The following is an 18,496-nucleotide window of genomic DNA, read 5'->3' on the forward strand; positions in this document are numbered from 1 at the left end:
GAAACAAATACATACTTAAAATACCCACTAACAATTCCATCATAGCGTTAAAACATCCTCAATTAAAATATACAATAAAACAGTCAAAAAGCATAATGTTTTTAATCTATGTAAGCCTAAAGCATACATCTGTACTGTATCCACTGTGCAAAGTGATAAACAAAGTTATTCCTGGAGACTTTGATACGCCTAAAAGATCCCCTTGTAGCTTTGCTATAAGGAAGCTGCAGTACCAGGAGCGTTCATATTCTTCTAAAAACTGTAAATGTGAGCAGTTCTTTTTGCTTTATTCTGTATGCTGAAGCTTGTGTGTTGTGATATGCTCGTCTGAAGGACATGGATGTTAGACCTCTAGTAAAATTATCTTCTTATCTTCGTCCCGGCTGGGCCATTTGAGAAGAGATTTCCTGTGGCTTTTAGTGACAGGAGGTGCATTTATAATTGCGATCACCAGCCAGATTGCTTCAGCCAAGGTTGAAATACATTTACATTTTGTAACCATTATCTGTAATCTGTTGTTATTGGCTTTAATGAAGGACATGTGCGGCGTGTCAGAACGTTACATGCAAAGGATGATTAGAAGACCTTTTTGCAGTGTAAGCCGCTACACAGTATAGCGGTCTCATTCGTCTGAGGGACACATTCATATTTTGAACTAATAGTTCTGCTAGAGCAGTGTTTCCCAAACGTTTTTGGGCAACGGCACACCTGCTTACCGGAAAAAAATCTCGCGGCACACCACCATTAAAGCCCCGCCCCGTGACGTCAGCGCGCAGCGTCACGCCGGGAGGGACGCACAAAAGGGAACGTTTTTTCCCTCCCCCTTGCCGGGGTGGGAGGAGGCAGCAGAGCGAGGGCAGCTGAGGCGGCGGCGGCAGCTGAGGCGGCGGCGGCTGCGATAGCGGGCGGAGGAGGAGCCGTCGCCGGGAGTTGCTGCTGCTGCTGTTGCTGCTGCTGCCCGGACATGCCGGCCTCCTCCTCCTCCGCTGTCTCGCGCGCCTCCCTTTTGCGCGCGCTGCCCCGCTGCTCGGCACCACCACCGCGGAGCCGCCCCGGCTCGACGCGGATCCTCGCCGCCGCCGCCGCCTCTCGCCGCCGCCTCTCGCCCGCCTCCCTCCCACGGCACACCAGCCGGTGTCTCACGGCACAGTAGTGTGCCGCGGAACACCGGTTGGGAAACACTGTGCTAGAGTATCTGTGCTGCTTCTTTAACCACTTCCCAATTTTCATTTTCTTTTTTTTAAAAAAGCAACCCATTGGCAGTATTGATGGTAGTGCATTCATTGCTACCACTATCCTTACGGTAGTGTCTCATGCTACACTGGGTACCACATCAGTTGTAAAGTGTCAGGGAACTGACATCGGAGCGAGAGGCGAAGGGGAGGCTCCCAGATGATGCTGGCAAAGGACCCAGCAGGAGGGGGAGAAACAGCTCAGTAGAGGAGGAAGCCAATCAGCGCAACACCAGCGATAAAGGGGGGCAGATGGGGGAATTGGAGAGAGGGCTCCAGGACTCTTCACTGGACATCAGTGAGGAGAGCCCAGGTCCTCCGCTACCCACGCCTTCCCTGCGCAGAAGACTCCCGCGCAGTGAGAGGAGGAGGAGACTGGGTGTCAAACAACTTTTATGTTGGAAGAGGTTCAAGAAACACCCACTGACGGATTCTGCCAGTGACTGAGGCAGCCACCATGAGAAGGGGCTGCGCAGTCAGAAAGTTTTAACAAGGCAAATTAACCGAGAAAGGCACCAGTTTACGCAGGAGTAACTCATACCCATTACATAAAGGTATCAAGCAAGGCCTAGCATAGCATAAAGATAAAGGTAAAGGACCCCTGACAGTTAAGTCCAGTCGCGAACGACTCCGGGGTTGCGACGCTCATCTCACTTTACTGGCCGAGGGAGCCGACATTTGTCCACAGACAGTTTTTCCGGGTCGTGTGGCCAGCATGATTAAGCGACTTCTGGCGAAACCAGAGCAGCGCACGGAAACACCATTAACCTTCCCGCCAGGGCAGTACCTATTTATCTACTTGCACTTTGACGTGCTTTCGAACTGCTAGGTTGGCAGGATTAGTTGTAGTTTCTGGGTCACCTTCAAAGGTAGCCCCAGGTAGAGCGCATTGCAGTAGTCCAAGCGGGAGATAACTAGAGCATGCATCACTCTGGCGAGACAGTCTGTGGGCAGGTAGGGTCTCAGCTTGTGTACCAGATGGAGCTGGTAGACAGCTGCCCTGGACACACAATTGACCTGCGCCTCCATGGACTCCCAGGCTGCGCACCTGGTCCTTCAGGGGCACAATTACCCCATTCAGGACCAGGGAGTCCTCCACGCCTGCCTGCCTCCTGTCCCCCAAAAACAGTACTTCTGTCTAGTCAGGATTCAACCTCAATCTGTTTAGCTGCCATCCATCCACCAACCCTCTGCAGGCCATTTCCAGTATTATTTAAGAACTTATGTATTCATCTGCTTCTTTGTTTCATGCTGTTGGTGTGCACTTAAATGCTGAATGGCTTGGTTGTCAATGGCTGCAGTGATGAAAATCAGCCGCTGATTCTCATCACTGCAACCTCACTGCAATATTTAATATATTCGCAGATAGCATTCTGTGATATACAGCTTACTTCAGTTTCCTTGTTCTGTGAAATAACAACTTTTAAGAGGAAGCCAAGGTGAGACACAATGCTTGTTTTGATAATGCAGTATCAAACCACAAATAGCAATGTAGCACTCATTAATCCAGGAGCGTCTTTCTCTTTCAGTGAAAGTAGAAGCCTCATGTTTTAGACCTAACTTTATTGTCTCACTTAGCAATGCTCCAAACACAATTCTCCAAAACCTTTATGGTCCTTTTTCCTTCCAGTTAGTGCTTCAACAGCACCTGTTTCTTGTGGAAAGGTTGCAACTTAATTGGTTGCCAGGACTGTTTAGTTCACCTAGTTAAGCTTCTTATCAGAAGTCCACATTTCTCTGGAAATAGTACTTTTGACTTAAGTTCTCCAGGCTGATCTGTGCTTATAGTATTCTCTGCCCCTGCTTACCCCCACCCCAAAACTCTGCTTGTCCTGCTTTCCTACTTGTTGCTTGTCTCAGGAGGGGGGCAGGGAAACTATATCTAACAGTCTGCTTGCATTTTTCACTTCTGTCTACAACATCTAACGTTGTATAGGAAATCAAGTTTGCGTGTGACTTGTATTTGAATTCTAGTGCCGTAAATGAACAGTTTGGATTAGTGATATGCATCTCCCTGGTTCGATGTGGAAAGGACCGGACTCAAATGAGATCATTTAGGCAATTTGAATCATGCCTGAATTCATCTCATTTAGGTCTGGCCCCATTCCAAGCGAACAGCTCATCATGTTCCCAATAATGTCATCAGACGCATGATGGGGACTGGAAAACTTGCTATCCCTCCTTTCCCAGGCTTAATTACTGCAGTTGATATACTGCGAAGACTGGCGGTCTGCTTTTACTTGGTCAACAGAGCAGTGCCTTCTGCTTAATACGTTTCAGACTCAGGCCATGGATTTGAAGAAACTTTGTTGTGAAGGCCCACTTTTCTGGTGTGGATTTGAATGCGGCTGCCTATTCCCCATGCCCTGACACATGCACTTGGGGCACTTCACCATTGAGGGAGGATTTGAACTCAAGACCTACAGTTTGAAGTCCAACATTGCATAATGTTGTATGATGTAATAGATGCAAATCCTTCCAGCTGACTAAACAGCAAGTATAACACTCTTGTGTTCGTTTATCAGGAGCAGGACTGTCATAATGATGAAATGGTGTAAAAGAAAAACCACACATTGCAGCCCCATCTCCATCTTTCAAAAAGCCATGCATATTTGGTATCTGCATGATATACATCATTAAATACATGGTGTAGGGTTATGAAGACATAATGAAAATAAGTGAGATAAATGTGTGTGATTAACGAAACTGACATTCTTCTGGCTTGGCACAATAAACACATAACACATTTTTTTATTCTTTTTTAAAAAAAGAATTATGCGTCAAGATACACTGTAGATATCTTGAACCTCTTGAACTGTTTTGTTTGTAACATTTATATAGAGTCGTACCTTGGTTTTCAAACAGCTTAGTTCTCAAACATTTTGGCTCCCGAACATCGCAAACCTGGAAGTGACTGTTCTGGTTTGTGAACGATTTTGGGAAGCTGAATGTCCGACAGGACTTCCGGGGCTTCCGATTGGTTGTAGGAGCTACCTGCAGCCAATCAGAAGTCGCGCTTGGGTTTCCAAACATTTTGGAAGTCGAATGGACTTTCGGAACAGATTCTGTTTGACTTCCAAGGTATGACTGTACTGCCTTTTATCCAGGATTTCAAGGCAGTGGGCAAAAAGGCAACACGTGAAGCAGTAACAAAGACATTCAAAATAACCAGCAAATAAAACACAATAAGGTTATGATATACTTCTCAAAATGTTTTGAATTGCCTTCACACATTGCATAGTTATACTATGGAATTTGTTAGCACAAGATGTAGTGATAGCCATCAACAGTGCAGAACCAGAGATACTCGACACATGATTATAATTCAGTTGCAATGTCAAATTCCAGTTCAGATGCTCTAGAACTCAGGGTATGCAGAAGTTGGCCCCTCCTATAAAACAAAAAGGGGGGAAAACTCCAACTCTTAATGCTTAAATACCATTGCTGTTCATATTCCTGAATAAGTCCATTAAAAATATGCAAAAGAAATGAATAGGAATTCTCAAGTGCTTATTTTCTCTCTCTTATAAGATAGGATTTTAAGAACAATATTTACTTTGAAGTTCTTATTAATTAAAAAAAAAACCAGGTACAAGAATGTTTGGAAGCATTATAGCGTAGGTAGTACATTGTGGGTGTTAAGGGAAATAGTTAATGAACCTATTGTTACTGCTGGCAATTATGAAATGTCATGGAAACCATGGTGCTCAAAGGCCAAGCAACAGCATTGCTTGGATTCAACATGAGTCCTCAGGGGAGAATAGCAATTGTCTTGATAAGTTTCACTTGCCTTTAAATAAACTAATTAGAATCTGTATGCACGTACTGGACAAGGAAATGAGTTCTAGCAGACATCCCACTAAGACATGATTTTCAGCAGGGTCCCCCAACTTCCCAAAGGAGCTTTTTAGGGGCTTGGGGGCTGCAATGTGGGTGATAGGACTGGAGAAGAAAGCCCCCTTCTGTGAAGTTACAATGGTTCATGATTTGGAGGGTGCAAGAAGCTATGCTATGACATATTTTAGAGGAAATGTTGTCTATGACAGCACCAGCCCATTAAAAATCAAGAATGGACTCGCCACCCCCACCCCCGTTTATCTTCTGTAAACTATTGCCCTTTAACATAAGCCTGGTACATATATGAAATTCTGGATGTGTGTATATGAACATACAACATGTGTGCTGGCAGTGTACATGTGAGTCCAGATGCACACATCGTAATGTGTGGTTGCAGTAGTTTTGGATGGGAATGTATATTTGAAGAAAGTGATGTTGGGATATCTCAACTTAGGTGTGCATTCCAGTGTTTTTTCATGTGCAGATTATTTTAATTCACCTTCTGATTATTATTTTTCCTAACAGAAAATACATTTGAATGAACAGTTCAGGGTAATTTGAAGACAGCAATTTCCACTTTGGAAATGTAACTTGGCTTGTTACCTTGGCATCCTTAAGTGCCCTGCATAACTCTTATCCTGGCTAGAAGAAGCAGACTGTATTAAGCAATATAGTAAGAATTGTAGAACAAATCATATAAAATAAGAAAAGCCATCCACATTTGCATAATTTATGTAGGCTGCGTATTCAAGTCTTCCTCGCTGCAGAATTTAGTTTACCCTAGTGCAAAATTCCTACTCCCCAAGGGATAGAGCTCTTCAGTGTCATCAGGAAAAAACAAGTAAAAGGAATTAGTGTTCTGGACTCATAGACGTTTTCTATATTGGTGTTCTCTGTGTTGCTGTTACCCATTTGAGAAAGAAATGTAGAATTCTCTTTCCAATAAAAACCTGTCAGAAAGTTTAAAGTGGATACAAGTGCTATGTGTAAAAGTCTAGAAATGGGCAAACTTTCAAAGACTGTCATCGAAATTCATCAGGTTTCTCTCCCACCCTTCACCCTCACAAACTGGAAGAACTTGGATATGTTTTGTGAGCCAATTGAAGGGAAACAACTCCCACAATTAGTCTTTTGTTTTTTTGTTTTTTAATGATATTTATTAAAGTTTCAAAGAAAAGAATTACATGAATTTAAAAACAAAGAAGAAAAAGAAAGACAAAAATAAAAATAGAAGAAAAAATGCAAAATGCAAAAAAGATAAAAAACACCTAAAAAAATACATCAGTCTTTCCATACCTTACATTCATTTCCTTGTTTCCCTGACCTCCTCACACCTCCCTTTTTCGTATTCCAATTCAGTTAGTTAATTCAGCAATTTCTTTCCCTCTTTGTTTTTATCTTAGTCCTTTAACATAATATATTATAACTTTAGATTCTCACTGTTAACAATCCATTTTTACATACACCTTTATAACATTACTGCTTAAACCCCACAATTAGTCTTTTGCAGTCACTTACCTGACGAATGCTGGCAAGCAGGTGTGCAGGGAGAAGAAAGGAATATGGCTTGCCCTTTCCTCCCTCCTTCTCAGTGTCCCTGATCCATAGTGGGTGGCACTGCACCCTGATGGGCTGCAAAACCTGGCGATCATGGGAGAAGTAATTTCAGGGCTGCCGCCTTTGGCGTGGTCCACCAGGTGTGGCATCCTGGCATGCTGTTTATGTATCCTACCAAGCAGGGGAGCGGTTGGCGCTGTGGTCTAAACCACGGAGCCTCTTGGGCTTGCCAATCGGAGGGTCAGCAGTTTGAATCCGCACGATGGGGTGAACTCCCATTGCTCTGTCCCAGCTCCTGCCAACCTAGCACACCAGTGTAAGTAGATAAATAGGTACCGCTGCGTCAGGAAGGTAAACAGTGTTTCCATGCGCTCTGGCTTTTGTCACGGTCTTCCGTTGTGCCATAAGTGGTTTAGTCATGCTGGCCACATGACCCAGAAACCTGTCTGTGGACAAACGCTGGCTCTCTCAGCCTGAAAGCAAGATGAGCGCCACAACCCCATAGTCGCCTTTGATTGGACTTAACCGTCCAGGGGTCCTTTACCTTTTTTAAAACCTATCAAGTGAGGGAGTAGTAGTAGTAAAACACCCTCTTTCCCTGTGCCCCGATGTTATGGCTCTGGGACTTGGCAGAGACATGTGAAATAGAAGGTAGAAAATTTTCCTTGGCTCATATTTTGATCCAAGCTGAATATTGAGTTATTATTTGCATTTATTAGTCACTAACTTTGATCTCAACCCTAACTCATGAGAACGTCATTCGTAGTAAAGTCCTGCTCAAAGCTCCTGTCACAGTACCCTCACATAATTGAAACACAATCCTCTGCAATTCAGACCAATTTCTTGCATTAGACCAGGGTCGTATTTTTAATTTCCACGTCATCACAATAGTACTTCTGAATGTACTTGGGTTTTTATGATAATTCCCTACCCTCACAAATGCAACTCTTATCACTCTTACTATTTTTCAGAAGGATAATAATGTTTCATTGAAATGTTCCAGCTAGCTTTATTTTAAGCATAAAAATGTTCAACTATCTGCTTTTGAGGCTAAGGGCATATAGGCAAGAGAGATGCTTGCCACCCAAAACGTGTTGCTTACCGTATTTTTCACCCTATAGGACGCACTTTTTCCCCTCCAAAAATGAAGGGGAAATCTGGGTGCGTCCTATGGGGTGAATGCAGGCTTTTGCTTAAGCTTGGAGAGCGAGAGGGGTCGGTGCGCACCCACCCCTCTCGCTCTCCAGGCTTTAGGAAGACATCCGCAATGTGGGGAGCCTTGCAGGAGTTCCCCACAGGGCGCCCCACGCTGCGGATAGCAGCCTGCCGCCCAGCGCGAGGGGCGCCCTGAAGCAGAGCGCCCCCCGTGCCCGGCAAACATCCGCAGCGTGGGGAGCCTTGCAGGAGTTCCCTGCAAAGCTCCCCACGCTGCGGATAGCAGCCTGCCGCCCCGCAGGGGGGGCGCCCTGATGCAGAGCGCCCCTCGCGCCGGGCAGACATGGGCCAGCCCCACAAGCTCGGGGGACAGCAGGGAGGTGCAGCGCCGCCATCCCGCTGTTCCTCAACCTGGTTCGGTTTCCCCGACCTGCTTTTGGGGGGGAAATAAAGGGGAAAAAAATTCCTTTATTTCCCCCCAAAAAACTAGGTGCGTCCTATGGGATGGAGCGTCCTATGGGACGAAAAATACGGTATATTTCCATGGGCTTTGGTTGCTATTTTCTTTGCCCATATTTTTCCAAAAAGCAAGAGACCAAGGGCATGGTTCTTTGTGTTCTGCATGTCTGCTTCCTAACAAAACTTATCTGAGTGCATCATCTACAGATGGAGCAGGAAAATATTTTTTTAGAGTTGATGTTCCCTGAAATATTAGGGGGAAAAAGCTTCAGTGGGTGGGGCAACCCAGCCTCTTTTGTGCTGTGAGTTATCTTCTGGCCTTTCAGTGTGTGCAAGCATTCTGAAGGCAATTAATAATGCCTAGCATCTTCAGTCTCAAGAGGAAAAGAGAGGGGGGGAAACCCTTTGTTTTCTGTGGTGGCACACTAGCTTTTCAGCTGATGTTTCTTATTTCATTCTTTCAGCACACTCAACATAGAAGACATTAGAATACAGCGCCATGAGGACAAACATGTTGACAAACAAGTGATTTGTTTCCCATGAAAACAAGCTGCTGATCTGACCCTTGGTGAAAATTTGGACCCATCACGGTAAGAGTTTAATGTTTAACCATTTGTTAATGTGAGCAGCTCAAGTGCTGCAACGCTAGAAGTCATCACACAGTGTGAACTTTTAAAACGACTGCTGTGACCTTGTCAGACAAAACTGTAAATGAAACTGATCCATCTTAGGACTGGTACACATGATATATCATTATTTTAATTACATATAACTGGATGTGTGAACTTTCTTCTTTAGAAAAAAAATATTGTATTTGGAACAGTATGGATGACAGGAAAGTTTTGATCCATGCTTTTGGATCTTTCTTGGCTGTTCTCCAATTGCATGTTGTCATTTTATACTGTCATTGAATGATGATCATGCAGATGTAATTTGCCCTTTAATCAGATTCTTTTTTTTTTTTTACTGTTCTAGAGACATTGAATCAGCACCAATAGAAATGAAATGGAAAGTTTAAAAAAGCCTCTTGAAAAAATGTTACCATTATGAATAAATGGTATCTCGGATGTTTCCATGTAGCCTTGATGGTAGAAGCATGTATCTCCAGAGTTCAGATTTTGGTCAGCTTTCTACTTAGTATAAAAGTGAATACTATTTATGTAGCCCATCCTAAATCATGGTCTTAATTAAAAGAATGACAGGAGAATATTATGTATTAAATTTCATGGGTGACTCATTTTTCCCCATAACTTTTTTATATCAATAACACTAACTTTTTATTCTTGTTAACTTTTAATTTTGGAATGAATCACAAATATGATTCATAAGTTTAAACCTTCTGCCTGACCCCTGGCAGTAGGAAGGGCCAGATTTTGTGTTCTATTGGTGGCCACAAGGCAGCTGTTTCCCCATTCACAAGCCCAAACTGCAGTTTTAGAATGATGCACTTTTGTGGTAAAGTGGTCCATCTTGCAGGAATTAGGGTTCAGCGGTCTTTTTCACTTTACCATGGTGAGTGGGAGGCCAGACACAGGTGGGTGAAGTAAGCCTGAGATGTCTTCTGAGCCAAAAAACTATAGAGGAGGTGGGATGAACACTGCCCCCTCCTCAGACTTCAAAGCTCACCCAAAGCCTGGAAATCATTTTGGCTTTATGCCTGCTGGGCACAATTGCAGTGTCTTCCACATTTTGTATCACGGGATGTAAATTCATCAAAACATCTTTCAGGCAGAGCAGGCTGAAGCACTTTGCTCTCCAGCTTTGAACTGGAGGAGGAGAATAGAAGCATATGGGCTTGCCTCTATGCTTGATGGGTGCTCTGTGCACCTGATCGGAAGCTGAGGTTGTGCAAGCCAATGCTCCTTCTCCTGCCTTCAGCTCTGAAGCAGAATCCTTCTCCCTGGCTCCAAGCTTTATCCAGAGCAGGAGATTTCCCCCTGATCTCATGCTGCACTTCAGAGATATAATAGGGGGCCAGAGTATGGGGTCTGTGTGTGCCTTGGTGCCTTGTTTGGTCAGCTTGCGATGACAACACTCTCATTTTAGGGCTCCACTAGGGCTACTGTTTTGTGCTCTGGTAGCTCTACTGCAAATCAGATGAACCTAGAATATGCATCAGTTGTTTGGGGCTCTTCCATTCATTCAGTTAACGTGCATAGGTAAAGGTAACGGTAAAGAACCCCTGAACAGTCCAGTCAAAGGTGACTATGGGGTGGCAGCGCTCATCTTGCTTTTCAGGCCGAGGGAGCCGGCGTTTGTCCACAGACAGCTTTCCAGGTCATGTGGCCAGCATGACTAAACTGCTTCTGTCACAACAGGACACCATAACGGAAACCAGCATGCACGGAAATGCCACTTACTTTCCCACCGTAGCGGTACCTATTTATCTACTTGCACTTTGATGTGCTTTCAAACTGCTAGGTTGGCAGGAGCTGGGACAGAGCAACGGGAGCTCACCCCGCCGCAGGGATTCGAACTGCCAACCTTCTGATTGGCAAGCCCAGGAGGCTCAGTGGTTTAGACCACAGCGCCACCTGCGTCTCTGTACAAGGGAATACCTAATATTGGTCACCTACCATTTCTGTCAGCTGCCCTTATGTGCATGAAGAGCAATGAAAGCATAAATGTAGAGGAGTCTGCAGGCATTGCAAGCCCAAGACGCTCAGTGGTTTAGATCACAGCGCCACCTGTATCCCTTTACCTATACCTTTACCTAATGTGCATATGACAGTGGGTTTGGCATGATGGCAGAAGATTCACGTTTCGTTCCTTTGCATGTCTGTAACATGAATATGCCTATATGAGCTTATATAGGCACAGGGATTGCTCCATGCATTGAGAGTTCGCTGTGGAAGGTTTGTGTACCTGTTTGTGTGTCTGCATGAGATTGCTTGCAAAGTAGTGAGAATCCGTCACCCTGAAAATCAATAAAAAGAATTGGCAAGCAAAGAGAATCTGTCACCCTCATTACATTGTCCAGAGGAGCATCAATAACATCCAAACAGAACAACAGTCTTTCTACCTTAAAGGCTCGGGGGGGGGGGGGGTCAGTTCTCCACAACTGGGCATTTAGTGAGGTGTTGAGCAAAAGGGACACATGCCAGAGTGATGAAAGCCTTTCTGAAGTCCACGCAGAATGGAAATAAATGGCAGCTTCTGAACCGGCAGTGCCTCAGTTGTCTGAACAGAAAAACTCTTGGCTTTCTTAGCCATTCTTTTCGCTAGGCCTACCTTCTCCTGTTGCTAGGCGACAGCTCGCAGTGGCTGTTATTTCTTGAAGGCTTACATAACAGTATGGGAGTGAATTACTATGCTAGATAAAGTGTTCCAGTTCCTGTGAAGATACCAGTCCCCTCTGCAACTCGGTGTTTTGTTTTGTTTTAAAAATTTGCTCTCTTCTTTGCCCATGCTGATCCATTGTGTGTCCATAGACCTCTAAACAGATTGTAATCCATCTACAGGTAAAAGTTTTCTACGCCACCTATTGGTTTGTCCCCACTTTTCCTGAAAGTTTGACCATCAGTCTCTGTTTTCGGGTTACATTCTTAACTAAAATCTGTTTGGGAAATGTTACAAATTGGACTAGCAAGGCTCTTCTATCATAAAGCAAAGAGGTTGTAACTTGTGAGAAGAAACTTCTATATATGTATACTGAAGGTTGTGGTTGTTGTTTTTCCTGTGATGGAAAATTCTGCTTAAAATGCTGAACTGAACTGAATTTATGGTCATTAATACAATATCCATAATTAGGCCTTTTAATTCCCCAACCCCTGCTCTTCATTGAGGAAAAAAAATCTGAGTTCAAAAGATAAGGCTGAAAACACGTTTTTCCTGAGCTGGCATCTAGTTGATTTCTCATCAAACCTTTATTTTCAATGCCCCCCATGTTTCTTCTGTACCATCTAACAACTCATTTCTTTTATTTTTCAAACCAAAGAAAAGGGCAATCACTGTAGCACCATAGCTTCCTTGTAATGTTGAAATAAAAGTACTGAAAATTTGTTGTTGTTGTTATAGTCATTAACACTGATATTTTGCAAAGCTCTGGGAAACTCATGCAACTTCTTCTCTGCTTCTCCCAAGTTGTATTTAACTTGGGTGGAGCTACTGGACTTAGAAGACAGATAAAGGTTGTGTACTGGATTTCCCCTTCTCAGCCTTGGAAAGCAACACACATGAGTTGCGTGACTCCATCAAAGTCAGAGATGGCTTGGGAGAAGATGAGAAGGAATCTGCTTCTCTTGTTCATAGTCCTACAGATCTTTTGCAAAATATAGTCCTCTCTAGCTTCTGAAACTCTAATGAGTTGAACAAACAAAATAAAAAGCCTCCATCGATTACATTTCATTATAAAAGATATTTGCAAGAGGTGGAGACCTTTCCTCCTTTCCCTACATTTCCATTTCCCCCTTTCAATTTACGTAGACAGACATTGCTGGTCTTGAGATTAAGCACAATATATTAAATGCAGGCTTATCTGTTGGAAAATTCCTTTTCTTATGAAGTCCTCATGAACATTTGCCTGCTTTTTAGAATGAATGTCTCACAATAAACACATATAGTATGTGATATACACAAATTTGCAACCAATTCCCCCTAAGATAATGCATGTTTGTATGCTGTTTTCACTAAAATATATGTTTTTATGCAGACATTACCAAGTATTTGCAGTTTTGTACAGGTTATTTGGTTGTAGAGCGGCATTGCAAAATTGAGATAAGTGCAAATTTCAAAAGACAAGTGCAGTTTGGTTCACATATTGTCTCAGGGAGTGTGAGTTGAGTAGATTTGCATTTAAATGCAATCTGAATCCAATTCTCTGCCTCAAACACATCCCAATTCCTGCTCCCAAACCGCCACTGTAATTTTGCTTGCAGCTGAGAATTGAAGAATGATGTCTTGGCAAAGCTAAGGAGTCCAAATGTGGAAGGAGCCCCAAACCCTCTTATTTCCTCCTTCCCTTCTTAGTTCTCTTAAGTAATTTAGAATGTTTGAATGAAAAGCATTGGATTTTGCGACTTTTATTTGGAGCTAAGTACAAATATTGGGGATAAAACAGGGTGGGCACTTTTGGGTTCGGTAGATGATTGATTGTGGGTAGAGGTCAACTGGGTAATTGTTTTGTGAGCAAGGGACTCACCAAGCCTGACAGTAGCTGACAGAGATCACCTAAAATGAAATCATAAATGTTTCCCATTACAACCGTTATATTGTTTTCCTAGCTATACGATCAGATAAAGGCTTTAGATTTTGCAAGCTGGGATAGTTTCAAGCTACATCCATAGACGGTGTGAGGAGGCAGTTCACTTGTGTCCATGGAGTTGTATTAGGGAGAGGTTTTGTTGCCTGGACTGATGGAGATCAATGCCTAGTTTGCAGCCATCATTTTGTGCATCATTGCCGCTGATAGAGATGCAACCTCTGGGGTTTGGCTGCCCGTTTACGACAAGGTGACTGATGCCTTTCATGTTTGTCTTGTAAAAAAACAAACATTTCAGTTGAAGAAAAGGACACAAGCACTGTGCAAATACTCCACAATTCACATGCACTATTGACTGTTAGTAATGTAGTGAGCAAAGATTGACCTCGATGAGATTCATTGCTCCATAAACAGAAGATGTCAAATTAGGACAATAGCCTTGAATTTACAGCTCCTGACATAGCTGCTGAGGCCTTGAGAGATCACAAAAATTTAAGGGACCTTCCTGAGTTTTATTCGTTTAGGAGGATGGTTTCAACACAGCTTTCTTTAAACCTCCCTTTGTAGAAGTTTTAAGTCAAGCTTTGCAGCTAATTTTGTTACAGGTTTTGTAGATCATCTTGCTCTAGGTTTTTTCCCCTCCATTTTCCATTGCTTATTAAGCTCTTTCCACATACATACCAAGGCAATTTACAAAATGTAAGAAAAACTGATTGACTGCTGCTGTGTGGCCATTTCTGTGCACATTTGATTTATTAGCCTCAGTCTGGCCAGCAGGTGCTTGTTCTGAAGAATAAAGGCTCAATAACTATTGGGGAAATAAAGCATATTTCCAGTTCATGCATTTGATTTGACCCTTCAGAAGTTGTATATGGCTGTTAATAAGCTAACAAAGAAGAATTCATGATGGGGTGTAAACTTAGTAGGGGTTGGGTCTCTAGAGTATTCCTATATCATTTCCAGTTAATATAATTTCTTATTTCTAATTAATTGTACTTCCCATGACTTATCAATGGCAGATTTTAGGTATTAAAATTTCAGCGGTACCCTGTGTGATGCCCACCCCACCTCTTGCCTTCTGTTCTTTGGGGCTGCCCCCTTTGGTACCCTCTCAGCTCAGTGCCCAGTGTGGGCAATCTTCCCTAAACTACACTTCCCTAAATCTACCTCTGGTCTTATTATATAAGGTCATAGGTACTTTGCTAAAGCAGCTAGGGAGAGGGATAACATATGCAGAACCACTTTTGGAGCTAAGAACAGGGAATGTAGATAAAACTGTAGGAGTCATCATTGCTTAAGGTTTAGCGATACGTGTGGGTGAGCGATTTTCAGCGTTCCTCCCTAAACAACTCTGGGCAATCCTCCCCCCAAAAAGCGCAGCAACTTTCCCCCCCCCCAAAGCGCACCAACTCCCCCCCCCCATTTTCTGAAATTTCAGTCCTCCAAAATAGGGGGCATCTTATACATGGGGGTGTCTTATATACAGAAAAGTATGGTAAATATAATGCTGTTAGTAAGTTGTTGTTGTTTTTAATGCAGGCGCTTGGTAGCAGCAAAGAGTTCTACCTTCTGGTATTTCTGCAGAAGTTATTGATTCTTTGACACATAAAGCATTTTCACATAAAAAGGGCAAATAGACTCTTGTGAAGTCTCTTTGCAAAATACATGAAGAACTCACTAGATTCCCCCCCTCCTTTCTTCATCCACGTGGGCCTTATTTCAATTCTATAGCAAAAGATTGCTTTTTGCTTTTTTCTTCTGAAGAACTTGTTTTCTTAGAAAGCTGGTTTTGTTACCAGAGTCTTTCTGCTAATAGTATTTGAAGTGATTTCTTGGTGCAATGGCAAACAGTGGCCTGTAATTTCGAGGGAAATGAGACTCCTGATGTCGCCATAGCACAGTATTGCATGACATAACCTCATTTCCACAGTTCCTAATGGTGAAGTGAGGATGCCTGAGTCAGCAATAAAATTGTAGGTAAAGTAAAGGTGCTCCCAGTATTCCTTTGAAAGTTCTAATGGCTTGCCAGAGTGTATAACAGCTTAAACACAAAAAGAAGCTTTTGCTCTGTCATGATCCAAAGGGTTGTTTCAGTTTGCTTAGTATTATCATGAGCCCGAGGGTTGCTCCATTTTGTTTTCTGGGGGTTGGTGTGGCATAAAATCAATACCAGGGTGGAGAGACTGGGAGCAGGAAACTAGCAAATTAGTAGAGCCAGAAATAAGTGTGAATAAAGGACATGAGCATATGGACTGGATATAAGCATATGGAGATAAATATGTGTGTGTATATGACTTGGCAGAAACCTCGCTTAAAACTATTGCTGTCTAGAGGATGTAAAAAGTAAAGGTAAAGGTACCCCTGACCATTAGGTCCACTTGCAAACCACTCTAGGGTTGCAGTGCTCATCTCTCTCTATAGGCTGGCGTTTGTCCACAGACAGCTTCTGGGTCATGTGGCTAGCATGTCTAAACCGCTTCTGGTGAACCACAGCAGCACACGGAAATGCCGTTTACCTTCCCGCCAGAGCAGTACCTATTTAACTACTTGCACTTTGACGTGCTTTTGAACTGCTAGGTTGGCAGGAGCTGGGACCGAGCTCTTGGGAAATTAATCCTGCGTCTAGTCAGGCTTCCCCTGTGCAGCTCTGTTCGGGGAGCTGACCTAGCAGGGAGCAGAGTTAGCAGCGGTCCTGCATCCGTGTGAGATGAGGGATAAATCAAGTCCAAAGACAGATCAGTTCTTATCTCTAGAAGCGTTTATTTACAAGCCATAAATCAGTCTCACACCATCAGAGCATTCCGGCATCTTTCCGGCATCTTTCTCCCCGTGCTTTCCAAAAGCACATCCGTGCAGCTTCTGTGCCAAGCTGCTTGTTGCTCTCAGTCTCAGTCAGAAGTGAAAGCAACTCTCACAGACAAAGCCTCTGACGCACTTCCCTGCGTCAGGCTCCTCCCAGATACAGGACACCACGGAGTTTTAACCCTGTCAGTTCCAAACTCCACACGAGCAACGGGAGCTCACCCCGTCACGGGGATTCGAACCGCCAACCTTCCGATCGGCAAGCCCTAGGCTCTGTGAAAAGGGCCCAAGAATTACTTCAGTGGCCTTGGGTTGTCTCCAAAGTAGCACAAGTGGAAGACAGCTTGTGCAACAGGTACAGTGGAACCTTGGCTGTTGAACACTTCGGAAGCTGAACGCCGACAACCCGGAAGTGAATGCTTCCATTTTCAAATGCGCCTCGGAAGTTGAACGGCTTCTGAGGTGTGTTTCTCCATTTTTAAAAAAGGAATTTGCCAACCAGCAACTGCACCTCGATTGTTGAACGTTTTGGAAGTCGAACAGTCTTCTGGAACAGATTGCGTTCAACAACTGAGGTTCCACTGAATTTCTCTTTTCTCTATCCCTACCCCCAGTGGCGACCGAAAAGCTTTTTCAGAGTGTGGGGTCAACCTACTGAACACTGGGCTACGTTACACAGAGGGGAGCACCTGAAATTGGGTGAAAGAAACTTGCGCCGCCTGAAATGAAGGCGAAATTGAACAAACCTCCTTGTCTGACAGATGAAGATAAGATGACAATCAGCTGTTCCAAGTAGCAGTCACAAAATCCTTCTGGGCATGCTCAAGTCCTTGGGCACATTTATAATACTACTTAGGATCCCAGTCATCATCTGTCAAAGGTGCTCTGCTCAAGCGAAAAGAAATAATTGCATTGATCAAATGATCATGTCCTCATATTCTGTGTCATTCTGTGTTGAGACAAAATCTACATATACTGCATGGCTTTTTGTGGCTGCTGACACACTGCATTCGAAGCACAGTTCTGTTTTTCAGAAACAAATTCCAGAAGTTTCATTCTCAAGGCAAAAACCCAAGGCTCCTTAACTAAAGCAATCTATTTTCCTTTCGTATGCTGCCTTCTCCCCCATATTGTTGTGCTATAAAATATGTTGCCAAAATTTGGTTTGAATTATAACAGAGTGGTGCTCAGCATTTCGATGAATCTCTTCAAGGAGTCTACTTATTAAATATGTATAAAAATGGCTATATGCTAAAGAGAAGATTCTCTTGAGATGATCCAATGAACATTTCTGTTCTTACATGGCATGCCAATAAATTGTAGGCAATGTTAACCAGGAGCTAAAATGTTCCAAGAAGTTACAATGCAGCTATTTGAAATATCGATGTTATCTGTTTTAAGCCTGACATAAGTCTTAATCATCTGATTTTGTGTAATTATCTAAATAAACTTTGTTGGTACTTTGGACAACTCCAGCTTTTTAAGTGCAAGATAGAAAATTGTTTTCTTATCTCCATAACGGCACCATGGGTCCCAAACCCTTTTTGTTGTTGCTGTTCTGGAAAATTAATCAACCTGAAACATAAAATGCGGTGTTGAATGCCTCTCAGCATTTGCCTCATTAAGTTGATTCTTTCATTGTGTTGTAAATTCAACAAATTTACAGAATATGAAGGGTCTACCAACAGAATTCCCAAGTCAATAAGCTGGAAAGCACAAGGAGCCATTTTACGGTCTCTCCAGTGGCAATCTGAGTATGATCAGAAGAAATAAAACATGCATGGCAAATGCTGCTGGAAGTTGTCTACTGAGGGGTCACCCACATTTACGTTTTGCCCTACACTTTCTAGGTACAGGTCAGCACTTTCTTGTTTTGTGTCCAGTCATTTCCACCTCCCCCACAACTTTCCCTAGGAAAGCCAGCTCTTTAAGGCTGAACCAGAGCAAGCAGGATTTTGGTTTTGCTGCAGAGACGTGTTTTTTTGCAGGGAAAGTGCCAGGGTAGGGAAAAAAGGGCTTGGACAGGGAGTTTTATAGTGTGGACCTGTACCTAGAAATGTAGAGAGAGAGAGAGAAATAAGTGTGGATGAGCCCTGAGAGGTAATGGATGGCAGGGAAGCAGTTCTCCACCATGCCTGAAATTTAGGAAAGTCTGAGCCCAGCTTACGATCTGGGCTGGGGGTGTTCATTGAAAGAGTTTCCAAAAGAATTCAGGCAGCACACCGCCATCTCTGTAGCACCTCATTTTCTGAAT

The 18,496-nt window shown here is 43.4% G+C and overlaps 1 protein-coding gene across 6 annotated transcripts in view; it reads left to right on the forward strand.

Annotated features, from left to right (window-relative positions):
- The window catches only part of GULP1 (GULP PTB domain containing engulfment adaptor 1), a 168,060-nt gene that overhangs the window by 60,214 nt on the left and 89,350 nt on the right, over window positions 1–18,496 (forward strand). For 5 of the 6 annotated variants that reach the window (XM_081182112.1, XM_081182110.1, XM_081182113.1 and 2 more), the window contains one exon: window positions 8,705–8,830. The gene's annotated coding sequence lies outside the window, so the exon portion shown is untranslated. Of the gene's footprint in view, window positions 1–8,704; window positions 8,831–11,545; window positions 11,702–18,496 lie in introns of those variants that run through there. The other variant, XM_081182111.1, reaches the window with a different exon arrangement.

The sequence above is a fragment of the Podarcis bocagei genome (genome assembly GCF_964188305.1).
Source record: "Podarcis bocagei genome assembly, chromosome: 1".
Taxonomy (NCBI): domain Eukaryota; kingdom Metazoa; phylum Chordata; class Lepidosauria; order Squamata; family Lacertidae; genus Podarcis; species Podarcis bocagei.